This window comes from Mauremys reevesii, unplaced genomic scaffold (assembly GCF_016161935.1).
Source record: "Mauremys reevesii isolate NIE-2019 unplaced genomic scaffold, ASM1616193v1 Contig29, whole genome shotgun sequence".
Classification (NCBI taxonomy): Eukaryota; Metazoa; Chordata; order Testudines; family Geoemydidae; genus Mauremys; species Mauremys reevesii.
Window position 1 is genome coordinate 435,534 of NW_024100839.1, and position 12,753 is coordinate 448,286.

A 12,753-nucleotide genomic window follows, 5' to 3' on the forward strand; every position below is an offset into this window, starting at 1 on the left:
CCTTGATCCAAAATCAACAGGAAAATACACTGGATTACTCCTGCCCCAATAACAAAGAGACTGGGGATATCGCAGCAGCTGAAATGACCGTTTGGACAAGCACTCCCATCATGCAATCCGGGGTGGGTGTAACCATGCAAATGACATCAGCCCCAAAAGGCCTTGACAACACATCACCAACAGATGGCAGGGCAGACTTCATACTGACCCTGCTTCAACTAGATTGTGGCAAAGATTCCAAAACACCGAACGTTAAAACTCACCAAACGCGGGTCAATCCATCCTCATCGTCGTAACCGCTCGTTATATTCCACACCCGAACGTAGCCCTCATATGGACAACATACCCTCCTAACTCAGTATCTGTACGTTAACCTTTTACCCCCCAGTCAGGACTATTGTAGATTATGTATTCCTTATGCCACCCGATCTTAAACTGAATTTTGCATCCCTTGGGTAAGCTGTACGTTGTTCCCTGAGCACCAGAAACTTCTATGCGAAACTCTGTACTGTACACTTTTTTTCTTTGAACGTCATCTTAATAAAAAGTTGACTTTTGTTCGAGATCCCGGCTCCTGTTCCTTTGCAAGGCGTGTGCGTTTGCTCCGGGTTTTAGTCTGCTAATACAGCGGGGGGGCGATTGAGCCAGAGGCGCTTGCCTGCTGCAGACACGGATCCAAGGCTGAACCTCGTCCCCCACAAGCTTGAAAGCTTAACTGAAAACTGTTTAAGAAGTGCTCCCATCTCCGGCACTCAGCTACCCAGCTCCCAATGGGGTCCAAACCCCAAATAGATCCCTTTTACCCTGTAGAAGCTGTAAAATCCTGTGACCAGGGCAGCTGCCTAGCAGCCTGCGCATCTGCCTGCCAGCACGAGAGCGCGTAAGGCACTAATCCGGATAGTGGCGGCTAGGTGGCAGGGGGAGGGTGTGAAGAAGCAGCAGAGTGGCGCAGCGGGAGTGTGCTGGGCCCATAACCCAGAGGTCGATGGATCGAAACCATCCTCTGCTACGCGTGCGCTTGTTTCTTTTCCCTCTGGGCCTTCAAGCGAGCCGGTGACCAGCAGAGCACCAAGAGCCTAGGCCATGAGGCAAGAGGTGGCTGAGGCGAAGCGGCGGCCTGCCAGGGAGCTCCCTGGCACCTCTGGCTGCCTGGGCTGAAGGCAAGAGGCAGGCCTAGGCGTGGTGAGGGCCTCCTGTCCTGGAATGAGGCTGCAGTGCTTCCTGGTCCCCTTTTCCCACCACCCCGGCAGGCGGCTGCTGCGGGAGAACACGAGGGAGGCTCTGGGGGCGCTAGGCAGCGCTGTGTGTGTGGCTGTCAGGGGAAAGAGCCGAGGCTCCGGACTCGACCTGCCATTGACTCGCGTGGCTCTGCGCGGCCGTCAGCCGGGGCGGGCCAGGCTGCGGACGTGACTCAGGCTTGGGCCGCATGGCCGTGCTTTCCTGACGAGGCATGAGGCAGGCCAAGAGCTTTGCACAGCGTACAGGGAAGTGGGAGGGAGGCGTCTTTGAGCCGGCGTGTCTCCTCCGCTTCTCCCTTGCCGCTTGGGCGGAGGCGGGAAGGGAGCGAAATGTTCCCAGCTGAAAGTTTTTGTGCTTGGCCTTGAGGATTAAGCCTGAGCCTCCGGCACGGCTGCTGGCAGATGGGTTTCTGAATGGCATCCAGCCCGCTCTTTGGACCACCAGCTGAAAGCACTGAGGCCAAGAGGCAGCAAAATGGGACCTTTGAGGCTCCCCCACAGGCCTCAGGGAAGCAAGGAAGCAGCACAGGCTTAGCGTCGTCCCTGGGTGGGCTCGAACCACCATCCTTTCGGTTAACAGCCGAACGCGCTGACCCATTGCGCCACAGAGACACGGAGGGGCAAGGCTGTATTGAGCACAAAAGCCGGGCATCAGCTCAGGGTACGGTATAGCACATGCATGCAGTGGATAGACAAGCAACAGCAAGGAACTGGACTGGTATGGAGCGAAAGTTCTGTGGGAAGGAACCGAAAGGAGCAACGGGGCTGTGGTACAGCGCTCGCATACACTTTCTTTGGCCTGTTTTGCTGGAAGAGTTAGCAGAGCGAGATTGTTAGTCACAGGTCAGTGGGTGGGTTTATGGAAATACTGGACTCTTGGACAGGAGCGGGGGCAAGGGGGGCACACGACTTCTGTGGCACATGCACCACCTCTGCAACTAACGTTTGCTACCTCACTCCCTAACAACACACCTTTTACCTCAGGACTAAAATACACCGTGAAAGAGATCTAACGGCATAAGCTTAGGGTGAGCAACTGCAGCACTAACAACAATTTGAAGAGATTCAAAACCGCCTCTGCCTCTGTTTTTCCACACCAGGGACAGCAGAAAGGACATCAGCAGCACCTGCAAGACACCAACAAACATCCATTTCTACCTCCCTCCACGAGCGGCCCTTAGGAACCCATACCCCTAAATGGTGAGTACTTTTCAGGAGAGGGTGACGCTCTCAGGCCTCAAATGCCAGGTACAGTTACTCTGTCCTTGATCCAAAATCAACAGGAAAATACACTGGATTACTCCTGCCCCAATAACAAAGAGACTGGGGATATCGCAGCAGCTGAAATGACCGTTTGGACAAGCACTCCCATCATGCAATCCGGGGTGGGTGTAACCATGCAAATGACATCAGCCCCAAAAGGCCTTGACAACACATCACCAACAGATGGCAGGGCAGACTTCATACTGACCCTGCTTCAACTAGATTGTGGCAAAGATTCCAAAACACCGAACGTTAAAACTCACCAAACGCGGGTCAATCCATCCTCATCGTCGTAACCGCTCGTTATATTCCACACCCGAACGTAGCCCTCATATGGACAACATACCCTCCTAACTCAGTATCTGTACGTTAACCTTTTACCCCCCAGTCAGGACTATTGTAGATTATGTATTCCTTATGCCACCCGATCTTAAACTGAATTTTGCATCCCTTGGGTAAGCTGTACGTTGTTCCCTGAGCACCAGAAACTTCTATGCCGAAACTCTGTACTGTACACTTTTTTTTTCTTTGAACGTCATCTTAATAAAAAGTTGACTTTTGTTCGAGATCCCGGCTCCTGTTCCTTTGCAAGGCGTGTGCGTTTGCTCCGGGTTTTAGTCTGCTAATACAGCGGGGGGGCGATTGAGCCAGAGGCGCTTGCCTGCTGCAGACACGGATCCAAGGCTGAACCTCGTCCCCCACAAGCTTGAAAGCTTAACTGAAAACTGTTTAAGAAGTGCTCCCATCTCCGGCACTCAGCTACCCAGCTCCCAATGGGGTCCAAACCCCAAATAGATCCCTTTACCCTGTAGAAGCTGTAAAATCCTGTGACCAGGGCAGCTGCCTGGCAGCCTGCGCATCTGCCTGCCAGCACGAGGCGCGTAAGGCACTAATCCGGATAGTGGCGGCTAGGTGGCAGGGGAGGTGTGAAGAAGCAGCAGAGTGGCGCAGCGGGGCGTGCTGGGCTCATAACCCAGAGGTCGATGGATCGAAACCATCCTCTGCTACGCGTGCGCTTGTTTCTTTTCCCTCTGGGCCTTCAAGCGAGCCGGTGACCAGCAGAGCACCAAGAGCCTAGGCCATGAGGCAAGAGGTGGCTGAGGCGAAGCGGCGGCCTGCCAGGAGCTCCTGGCACCTCTGGCTGCCTGGGCTGAAGGCAAGAGGCAGGCCTAGGCGTGGTGAGGGCCTCCTGTCCTGGAATGAGGCTGCAGTGCTTCCTGGTCCCCTTTTCCCACCACCCGGCAGGCGGCTGCTGCGGGAGAACACGAGGAGGCTCTGGGGCGCTAGGCAGCGCTGTGTGTGTGGCTGTCAGGGAAAGAGCCGAGGCTCCGGACTCGACCTGCCATTGACTCGCGTGGCTCTGCGCGGCCGTCAGCCGGGGCGGGCCAGGCTGCGGACGTGACTCAGGCTTGGGCCGCATGGCCGTGCTTTCCTGACGAGGCATGAGGCAGGCCAAGAGCTTTGCACAGCGTACAGGGAAGTGGGAGGGAGGCGTCTTTGAGCCGGCGTGTCTCCTCCGCTTCTCCCTTGCCGCTTGGGCGGAGGCGGGAAGGGAGCGAAATGTTCCCAGCTGAAAGTTTTTGTGCTTGGCCTTGAGGATTAAGCCTGAGCCTCCGGCACGGCTGCTGGCAGATGGGTTTCTGAATGGCATCCAGCCCGCTCTTTGGACCACCAGCTGAAAGCACTGAGGCCAAGAGGCAGCAAAATGGGACCTTTGAGGCTCCCCCACAGGCCTCAGGGAAGCAAGGAAGCAGCACAGGCTTAGCGTCGTCCTGGGTGGGCTCGAACCACCATCCTTTCGGTTAACAGCCGAACGCGCTGACCCATTGCGCCACAGAGACACGGAGGGGCAAGGCTGTATTGAGCACAAAAGCCGGGCATCAGCTCAGGGTACGGTATAGCACATGCATGCAGTGGATAGACAAGCAACAGCAAGGAACTGGACTGGTATGGAGCGAAAGTTCTGTGGGAAGGAACCGAAAGGAGCAACGGGGCTGTGGTACAGCGCTCGCATACACTTTCTTTGGCCTGTTTTGCTGGAAGAGTTAGCAGAGCGAGATTGTTAGTCACAGGTCAGTGGGTGGGTTTATGGAAATACTGGACTCTTGGACAGGAGCAGGGGCAAGGGGGCACACGACTTCTGTGGCACATGCACCACCTCTGCAACTAACGTTTGCTACCTCACTCCTAACAACACACCTTTTACCTCAGGACTAAAATACACCGTGAAAGAGATCTAACGGCATAAGCTTAGGGTGAGCAACTGCAGCACTAACAACAATTTGAAGAGATTCAAAACCGCCTCTGCCTCTGTTTTTCCACACCAGGGACAGCAGAAAGGACATCAGCAGCACCTGCAAGACACCAACAAACATCCATTTCTACCTCCCTCCACGAGCGGCCCTTAGGAACCCATACCCCTAAATGGTGAGTACTTTTCAGGAGAGGGTGACGCTCTCAGGCCTCAAATGCCAGGTACAGTTACTCTGTCCTTGATCCAAAATCAACAGGAAAATACACTGGATTACTCCTGCCCCAATAACAAAGAGACTGGGGATATCGCAGCAGCTGAAATGACCGTTTGGACAAGCACTCCCATCATGCAATCCGGGGTGGGTGTAACCATGCAAATGACATCAGCCCCAAAAGGCCTTGACAACACATCACCAACAGATGGCAGGGCAGACTTCATACTGACCCTGCTTCAACTAGATTGTGGCAAAGATTCCAAAACACCGAACGTTAAAACTCACCAAACGCGGGTCAATCCATCCTCATCGTCGTAACCGCTCGTTATATTCCACACCCGAACGTAGCCCTCATATGGACAACATACCCTCCTAACTCAGTATCTGTACGTTAACCTTTTACCCCCCAGTCAGGACTATTGTAGATTATGTATTCCTTATGCCACCCGATCTTAAACTGAATTTTGCATCCCTTGGGTAAGCTGTACGTTGTTCCCTGAGCACCAGAAACTTCTATGCCGAAACTCTGTACTGTACACTTTTTTTTTCTTTGAACGTCATCTTAATAAAAAGTTGACTTTTGTTCGAGATCCCGGCTCCTGTTCCTTTGCAAGGCGTGTGCGTTTGCTCCGGGTTTTAGTCTGCTAATACAGCGGGGGGGCGATTGAGCCAGAGGCGCTTGCCTGCTGCAGACACGGATCCAAGGCTGAACCTCGTCCCCCACAAGCTTGAAAGCTTAACTGAAAACTGTTTAAGAAGTGCTCCCATCTCCGGCACTCAGCTACCCAGCTCCCAATGGGGTCCAAACCCCAAATAGATCCCTTTTACCCTGTAGAAGCTGTAAAATCCTGTGACCAGGGCAGCTGCCTAGCAGCCTGCGCATCTGCCTGCCAGCACGAGAGCGCGTAAGGCACTAATCCGGATAGTGGCGGCTAGGTGGCAGGGGAGGTGTGAAGAAGCAGCAGAGTGGCGCAGCGGGGCGTGCTGGGCCCATAACCCAGAGGTCGATGGATCGAAACCATCCTCTGCTACGCGTGCGCTTGTTTCTTTTCCCTCTGGGCCTTCAAGCGAGCCGGTGACCAGCAGAGCACCAAGAGCCTAGGCCATGAGGCAAGAGGTGGCTGAGGCGAAGCGGCGGCCTGCCAGGGAGCTCTCTGGCTGCCTGGGCTGAAGGCAAGAGGCAGGCCTAGGCGTGGTGAGGGCCTCCTGTCCTGGAATGAGCTGCAGTGCTTCCTGGTCCCCTTTTCCCACCACCCCGGCAGGCGGCTGCTGCGGGAGAACACGAGGGAGGCTCTGGGGCGCTAGGCAGCGCTGTGTGTGTGGCTGTCAGGGAAAGAGCCGAGGCTCCGGACTCGACCTGCCATTGACTCGCGTGGCTCTGCGCGGCCGTCAGCCGGGGCGGGCCAGGCTGCGGACGTGACTCAGGCTTGGGCCGCATGGCCGTGCTTTCCTGACGAGGCATGAGGCAGGCCAAGAGCTTTGCACAGCGTACAGGGAAGTGGGAGGGAGGCGTCTTTGAGCCGGCGTGTCTCCTCCGCTTCTCCCTTGCCACTTGGGCGGAGGCGGGAAGGGAGCGAAATGTTCCCAGCTCAAAGTTTTGTGCTTGGCCTTGAGGATTAAGCCTGAGCCTCCGGCACGGCTGCTGGCAGATGGGTTTCTGAATGGCATCCAGCCCGCTCTTTGGACCACCAGCTGAAAGCACTGAGGCCAAGAGGCAGCAAAATGGGACCTTTGAGGCTCCCCCACAGGCCTCAGGAAGCAAGGAAGCAGCACAGGCTTAGCGTCATCCCTGGGTGGGCTCGAACCACCATCCTTTCGGTTAACAGCCGAACGCGCTGACCCATTGCGCCACAGAGGGGCAAGGCTGTATTGAGCACAAAAGCCGGGCATCAGCTCAGGGTACGGTATAGCACATGCATGCAGTGGATAGACAAGCAACAGCAAGGAACTGGACTGGTATGGAGCGAAAGTTCTGTGGGAAGGAACCGAAAGGAGCAACGGGGCTGTGGTACAGCGCTCGCATACACTTTCTTTGGCCTGTTTTGCTGGAAGAGTTAGCAGAGCGAGATTGTTAGTCACAGGTCAGTGGGTGGGTTTATGGAAATACTGGACTCTTGGACAGGAGCGGGGGCAAGGGGGGCACACGACTTCTGTGGCACATGCACCACCTCTGCAACTAACGTTTGCTACCTCACTCCTAACAACACACCTTTTACCTCAGGACTAAAATACACCGTGAAAGAGATCTAACGGCATAAGCTTAGGGTGAGCAACTGCAGCACTAACAACAATTTGAAGAGATTCAAAACCGCCTCTGCCTCTGTTTTTCCACACCAGGGACAGCAGAAAGGACATCAGCAGCACCTGCAAGACACCAACAAACATCCATTTCTACCTCCCTCCACGAGCGGCCCTTAGGAACCCATACCCCTAAATGGTGAGTACTTTTCAGGAGAGGGTGACGCTCTCAGGCCTCAAATGCCAGGTACAGTTACTCTGTCCTTGATCCAAAATCAACAGGAAAATACACTGGATTACTCCTGCCCCAATAACAAAGAGACTGGGGATATCGCAGCAGCTGAAATGACCGTTTGGACAAGCACTCCCATCATGCAATCCGGGGTGGGTGTAACCATGCAAATGACATCAGCCCCAAAAGGCCTTGACAACACATCACCAACAGATGGCAGGGCAGACTTCATACTGACCCTGCTTCAACTAGATTGTGGCAAAGATTCCAAAACACCGAACGTTAAAACTCACCAAACGCGGGTCAATCCATCCTCATCGTCGTAACCGCTCGTTATATTCCACACCCGAACGTAGCCCTCATATGGACAACATACCCTCCTAACTCAGTATCTGTACGTTAACCCCCCAGTCAGGACTATTGTAGATTATGTATTCCTTATGCCACCCGATCTTAAACTGAATTTTGCATCCCTTGGGTAAGCTGTACGTTGTTCCCTGAGCACCAGAAACTTCTATGCTGAAACTCTGTACTGTACACTTTTTTTTTCTTTGAACGTCATCTTAATAAAAAGTTGACTTTTGTTCGAGATCCCGGCTCCTGTTCCTTTGCAAGGCGTGTGCGTTTGCTCCGGGTTTTAGTCTGCTAATACAGCGGGGGGGCGATTGAGCCAGAGGCGCTTGCCTGCTGCAGACACGGATCCAAGGCTGAACCTCGTCCCCCACAAGCTTGAAAGCTTAACTGAAAACTGTTTAAGAAGTGCTCCCATCTCCGGCACTCAGCTACCCAGCTCCCAATGGGGTCCAAACCCCAAATAGATCCCTTTTACCCTGTAGAAGCTGTAAAATCCTGTGACCAGGGCAGCTGCCTAGCAGCCTGCGCATCTGCCTGCCAGCACGAGAGCGCGTAAGGCACTAATCCGGATAGTGGCGGCTAGGTGGCAGGGGGAGGGTGTGAAGAAGCAGCAGAGTGGCGCAGCGGGAGCGTGCTGGGCCCATAACCCAGAGGTCGATGGATCGAAACCATCCTCTGCTACGCGTGCGCTTGTTTCTTTTCCCTCTGGGCCTTCAAGCGAGCCGGTGACCAGCAGAGCACCAAGAGCCTAGGCCATGAGGCAAGAGGTGGCTGAGGCGAAGCGGCGGCCTGCCAGGGAGCTCCCGGGCACCTCTGGCTGCCTGGGCTGAAGGCAAGAGGCAGGCCTAGGCGTGGTGAGGGCCTCCTGTCCTGGAATGAGCTGCAGTGCTTCCTGGTCCCCTTTTCCCACCACCCCGGCAGGCGGCTGCTGCGGGAGAACACGAGGGAGGCTCTGGGGGCGCTAGGCAGCGCTGTGTGTGTGGCTGTCAGGGGAAAGAGCCGAGGCTCGGACTCGACCTGCCATTGACTCGCGTGGCTCTGCGCGGCCGTCAGCTGGGGGCGGCCAGGCTGCGGACGTGACTCAGGCTTGGGCCGCATGGCCGTGCTTTCCTGACGAGGCATGAGGCAGGCCAAGAGCTTTGCACAGCGTACAGGGAAGTGGGAGGGAGGCGTCTTTGAGCCGGCGTGTCTCCTCCGCTTCTCCCTTGCCGCTTGGGCGGAGGCGGGAAGGGAGCGAAATGTTCCCAGCTGAAAGTTTTTGTGCTTGGCCTTGAGGATTAAGCCTGAGCCTCCGGCACGGCTGCTGGCAGATGGGTTTCTGAATGGCATCCAGCCCGCTCTTTGGACCACCAGCTGAAAGCACTGAGGCCAAGAGGCAGCAAAATGGGACCTTTGAGGCTCCCCCACAGGCCTCGGGGAAGCAAGGAAGCAGCACAGGCTTAGCGTCGTCCCTGGGTGGGCTCGAACCACCATCCTTTCGGTTAACAGCCGAACGCGCTGACCCATTGCGCCACAGAGAGGCAAGGCTGTATTGAGCACAAAAGCCGGGCATCAGCTCAGGGTACGGTATAGCACATGCATGCAGTGGATAGACAAGCAACAGCAAGGAACTGGACTGGTATGGAGCGAAAGTTCTGTGGGAAGGAACCGAAAGGAGCAACGGGGCTGTGGTACAGCGCTCGCATACACTTTCTTTGGCCTGTTTTGCTGGAAGAGTTAGCAGAGCGAGATTGTTAGTCACAGGTCAGTGGGTGGGTTTATGGAAATACTGGACTCTTGGACAGGAGCGGGGGCAAGGGGGGCACACGACTTCTGTGGCACATGCACCACCTCTGCAACTAACGTTTGCTACCTCACTCCCTAACAACACACCTTTTACCTCAGGACTAAAATACACCGTGAAAGAGATCTAACGGCATAAGCTTAGGGTGAGCAACTGCAGCACTAACAACAATTTGAAGAGATTCAAAACCGCCTCTGCCTCTGTTTTTCCACACCAGGGACAGCAGAAAGGACATCAGCAGCACCTGCAAGACACCAACAAACATCCATTTCTACCTCCCTCCACGAGCGGCCCTTAGGAACCCATACCCTAAATGGTGAGTACTTTTCAGGAGAGGGTGACGCTCTCAGGCCTCAAATGCCAGGTACAGTTACTCTGTCCTTGATCCAAAATCAACAGGAAAATACACTGGATTACTCCTGCCCCAATAACAAAGAGACTGGGGATATCGCAGCAGCTGAAATGACCGTTTGGACAAGCACTCCCATCATGCAATCCGGGGTGGGTGTAACCATGCAAATGACATCAGCCCCAAAAGGCCTTGACAACACATCACCAACAGATGGCAGGGCAGACTTCATACTGACCCTGCTTCAACTAGATTGTGGCAAAGATTCCAAAACACCGAACGTTAAAACTCACCAAACGCGGGTCAATCCATCCTCATCGTCGTAACCGCTCGTTATATTCCACACCCGAACGTAGCCCTCATATGGACAACATACCCTCCTAACTCAGTATCTGTACGTTAACCTTTTACCCCCCAGTCAGGACTATTGTAGATTATGTATTCCTTATGCCACCCGATCTTAAACTGAATTTTGCATCCCTTGGGTAAGCTGTACGTTGTTCCCTGAGCACCAGAAACTTCTATGCGAAACTCTGTACTGTACACTTTTTTTCTTTGAACGTCATCTTAATAAAAAGTTGACTTTTGTTCGAGATCCGGCTCCTGTTCCTTTGCAAGGCGTGTGCGTTTGCTCCGGGTTTTAGTCTGCTAATACAGCGGGGGGGCGATTGAGCCAGAGGCGCTTGCCTGCTGCAGACACGGATCCAAGGCTGAACCTCGTCCCCCACAAGCTTGAAAGCTTAACTGAAAACTGTTTAAGAAGTGCTCCCATCTCCGGCACTCAGCTACCCAGCTCCCAATGGGGTCCAAACCCCAAATAGATCCCTTTTACCCTGTAGAAGCTGTAAAATCCTGTGACCAGGGCAGCTGCCTAGCAGCCTGCGCATCTGCCTGCCAGCACGAGAGCGCGTAAGGCACTAATCCGGATAGTGGCGGCTAGGTGGCAGGGGAGGTGTGAAGAAGCAGCAGAGTGGCGCAGCGGGGCGTGCTGGGCCCATAACCCAGAGGTCGATGGATCGAAACCATCCTCTGCTACGCGTGCGCTTGTTTCTTTTCCCTCTGGGCCTTCAAGCGAGCCGGTGACCAGCAGAGCACCAAGAGCCTAGGCCATGAGGCAAGAGGTGGCTGAGGCGAAGCGGCGGCCTGCCAGGGAGCTCCCTGGCACCTCTGGCTGCCTGGGCTGAAGGCAAGAGGCAGGCCTAGGCGTGGTGAGGGCCTCCTGTCCTGGAATGAGCTGCAGTGCTTCCTGGTCCCCTTTTCCCACCACCCCGGCAGGCGGCTGCTGCGGGAGAACACGAGGGAGGCTCTGGGGGCGCTAGGCAGCGCTGTGTGTGTGGCTGTCAGGGGAAAGAGCCGAGGCTCCGGACTCGACCTGCCATTGACTCGCGTGGCTCTGCGCGGCCGTCAGCCGGGGCGGGCCAGGCTGCGGACGTGACTCAGGCTTGGGCCGCATGGCCGTGCTTTCCTGACGAGGCATGAGGCAGGCCAAGAGCTTTGCACAGCGTACAGGGAAGTGGGAGGGAGGCGTCTTTGAGCCGGCGTGTCTCCTCCGCTTCTCCCTTGCCACTTGGGCGGAGGCGGGAAGGGAGCGAAATGTTCCCAGCTGAAAGTTTTTGTGCTTGGCCTTGAGGATTAAGCCTGAGCCTCCGGCACGGCTGCTGGCAGATGGGTTTCTGAATGGCATCCAGCCCGCTCTTTGGACCACCAGCTGAAAGCACTGAGGCCAAGAGGCAGCAAAATGGGACCTTTGAGGCTCCCCCACAGGCCTCGGGGAAGCAAGGAAGCAGCACAGGCTTAGCGTCGTCCCTGGGTGGGCTCGAACCACCATCCTTTCGGTTAACAGCCGAACGCGCTGACCCATTGCGCCACAGAGACACGGAGGGGCAAGGCTGTATTGAGCACAAAAGCCGGGCATCAGCTCAGGGTACGGTATAGCACATGCATGCAGTGGATAGACAAGCAACAGCAAGGAACTGGACTGGTATGGAGCGAAAGTTCTGTGGGAAGGAACCGAAAGGAGCAACGGGGCTGTGGTACAGCGCTCGCATACACTTTCTTTGGCCTGTTTTGCTGGAAGAGTTAGCAGAGCGAGATTGTTAGTCACAGGTCAGTGGGTGGGTTTATGGAAATACTGGACTCTTGGACAGGAGCGGGGGCAAGGGGGGCACACGACTTCTGTGGCACATGCACCACCTCTGCAACTAACGTTTGCTACCTCACTCCCTAACAACACACCTTTTACCTCAGGACTAAAATACACCGTGAAAGAGATCTAACGGCATAAGCTTAGGGTGAGCAACTGCAGCACTAACAACAATTTGAAGAGATTCAAAACCGCCTCTGCCTCTGTTTTTCCACACCACGGACAGCAGAAAGGACATCAGCAGCACCTGCAAGACACCAACAAACATCCATTTCTACCTCCCTCCACGAGCGGCCCTTAGGAACCCATACCCCTAAATGGTGAGTACTTTTCAGGAGAGGGTGACGCTCTCAGGCCTCAAATGCCAGGTACAGTTACTCTGTCCTTGATCCAAAATCAACAGGAAAATACACTGGATTACTCCTGCCCCAATAACAAAGAGACTGGGGATATCGCAGCAGCTGAAATGACCGTTTGGACAAGCACTCCCATCATGCAATCCGGGGTGGGTGTAACCATGCAAATGACATCAGCCCCAAAAGGCCTTGACAACACATCACCAACAGATGGCAGGGCAGACTTCATACTGACCCTGCTTCAACTAGATTGTGGCAAAGATTCCAAAACACCGAACGTTAAAACTCACCAAACGCTGGACAATCCATCCACATCGTCGTAACAGCTC

General features: G+C 54.9%; 1 protein-coding gene and 6 non-coding genes across 7 annotated transcripts in view; 1 reads left to right on the forward strand and 6 right to left on the reverse strand.

The window, feature by feature from the left end:
• LOC120393650 (zinc finger protein 213-like) overlaps positions 1–12,753 on the reverse strand; it is an 89,985-nt gene that overhangs the window by 13,528 nt on the left and 63,704 nt on the right. The window lies entirely within an intron of this gene.
• Positions 1,777–1,850, reverse strand: TRNAN-GUU. The gene has a single exon. It is a non-coding gene; the product is annotated as a tRNA-Asn (tRNA).
• On the reverse strand, positions 4,269–4,345 carry TRNAN-GUU. Its single transcript has one exon. It is a non-coding gene; the product is annotated as a tRNA-Asn (tRNA).
• Positions 6,754–6,829, reverse strand: TRNAN-GUU. The gene has a single exon. It is a non-coding gene; the product is annotated as a tRNA-Asn (tRNA).
• TRNAM-CAU lies at positions 8,403–8,474 on the forward strand. The gene has a single exon. It is a non-coding gene; the product is annotated as a tRNA-Met (tRNA).
• TRNAN-GUU lies at positions 9,240–9,315 on the reverse strand. Its single transcript has one exon. It is a non-coding gene; the product is annotated as a tRNA-Asn (tRNA).
• Positions 11,727–11,800, reverse strand: TRNAN-GUU. Its single transcript has one exon. It is a non-coding gene; the product is annotated as a tRNA-Asn (tRNA).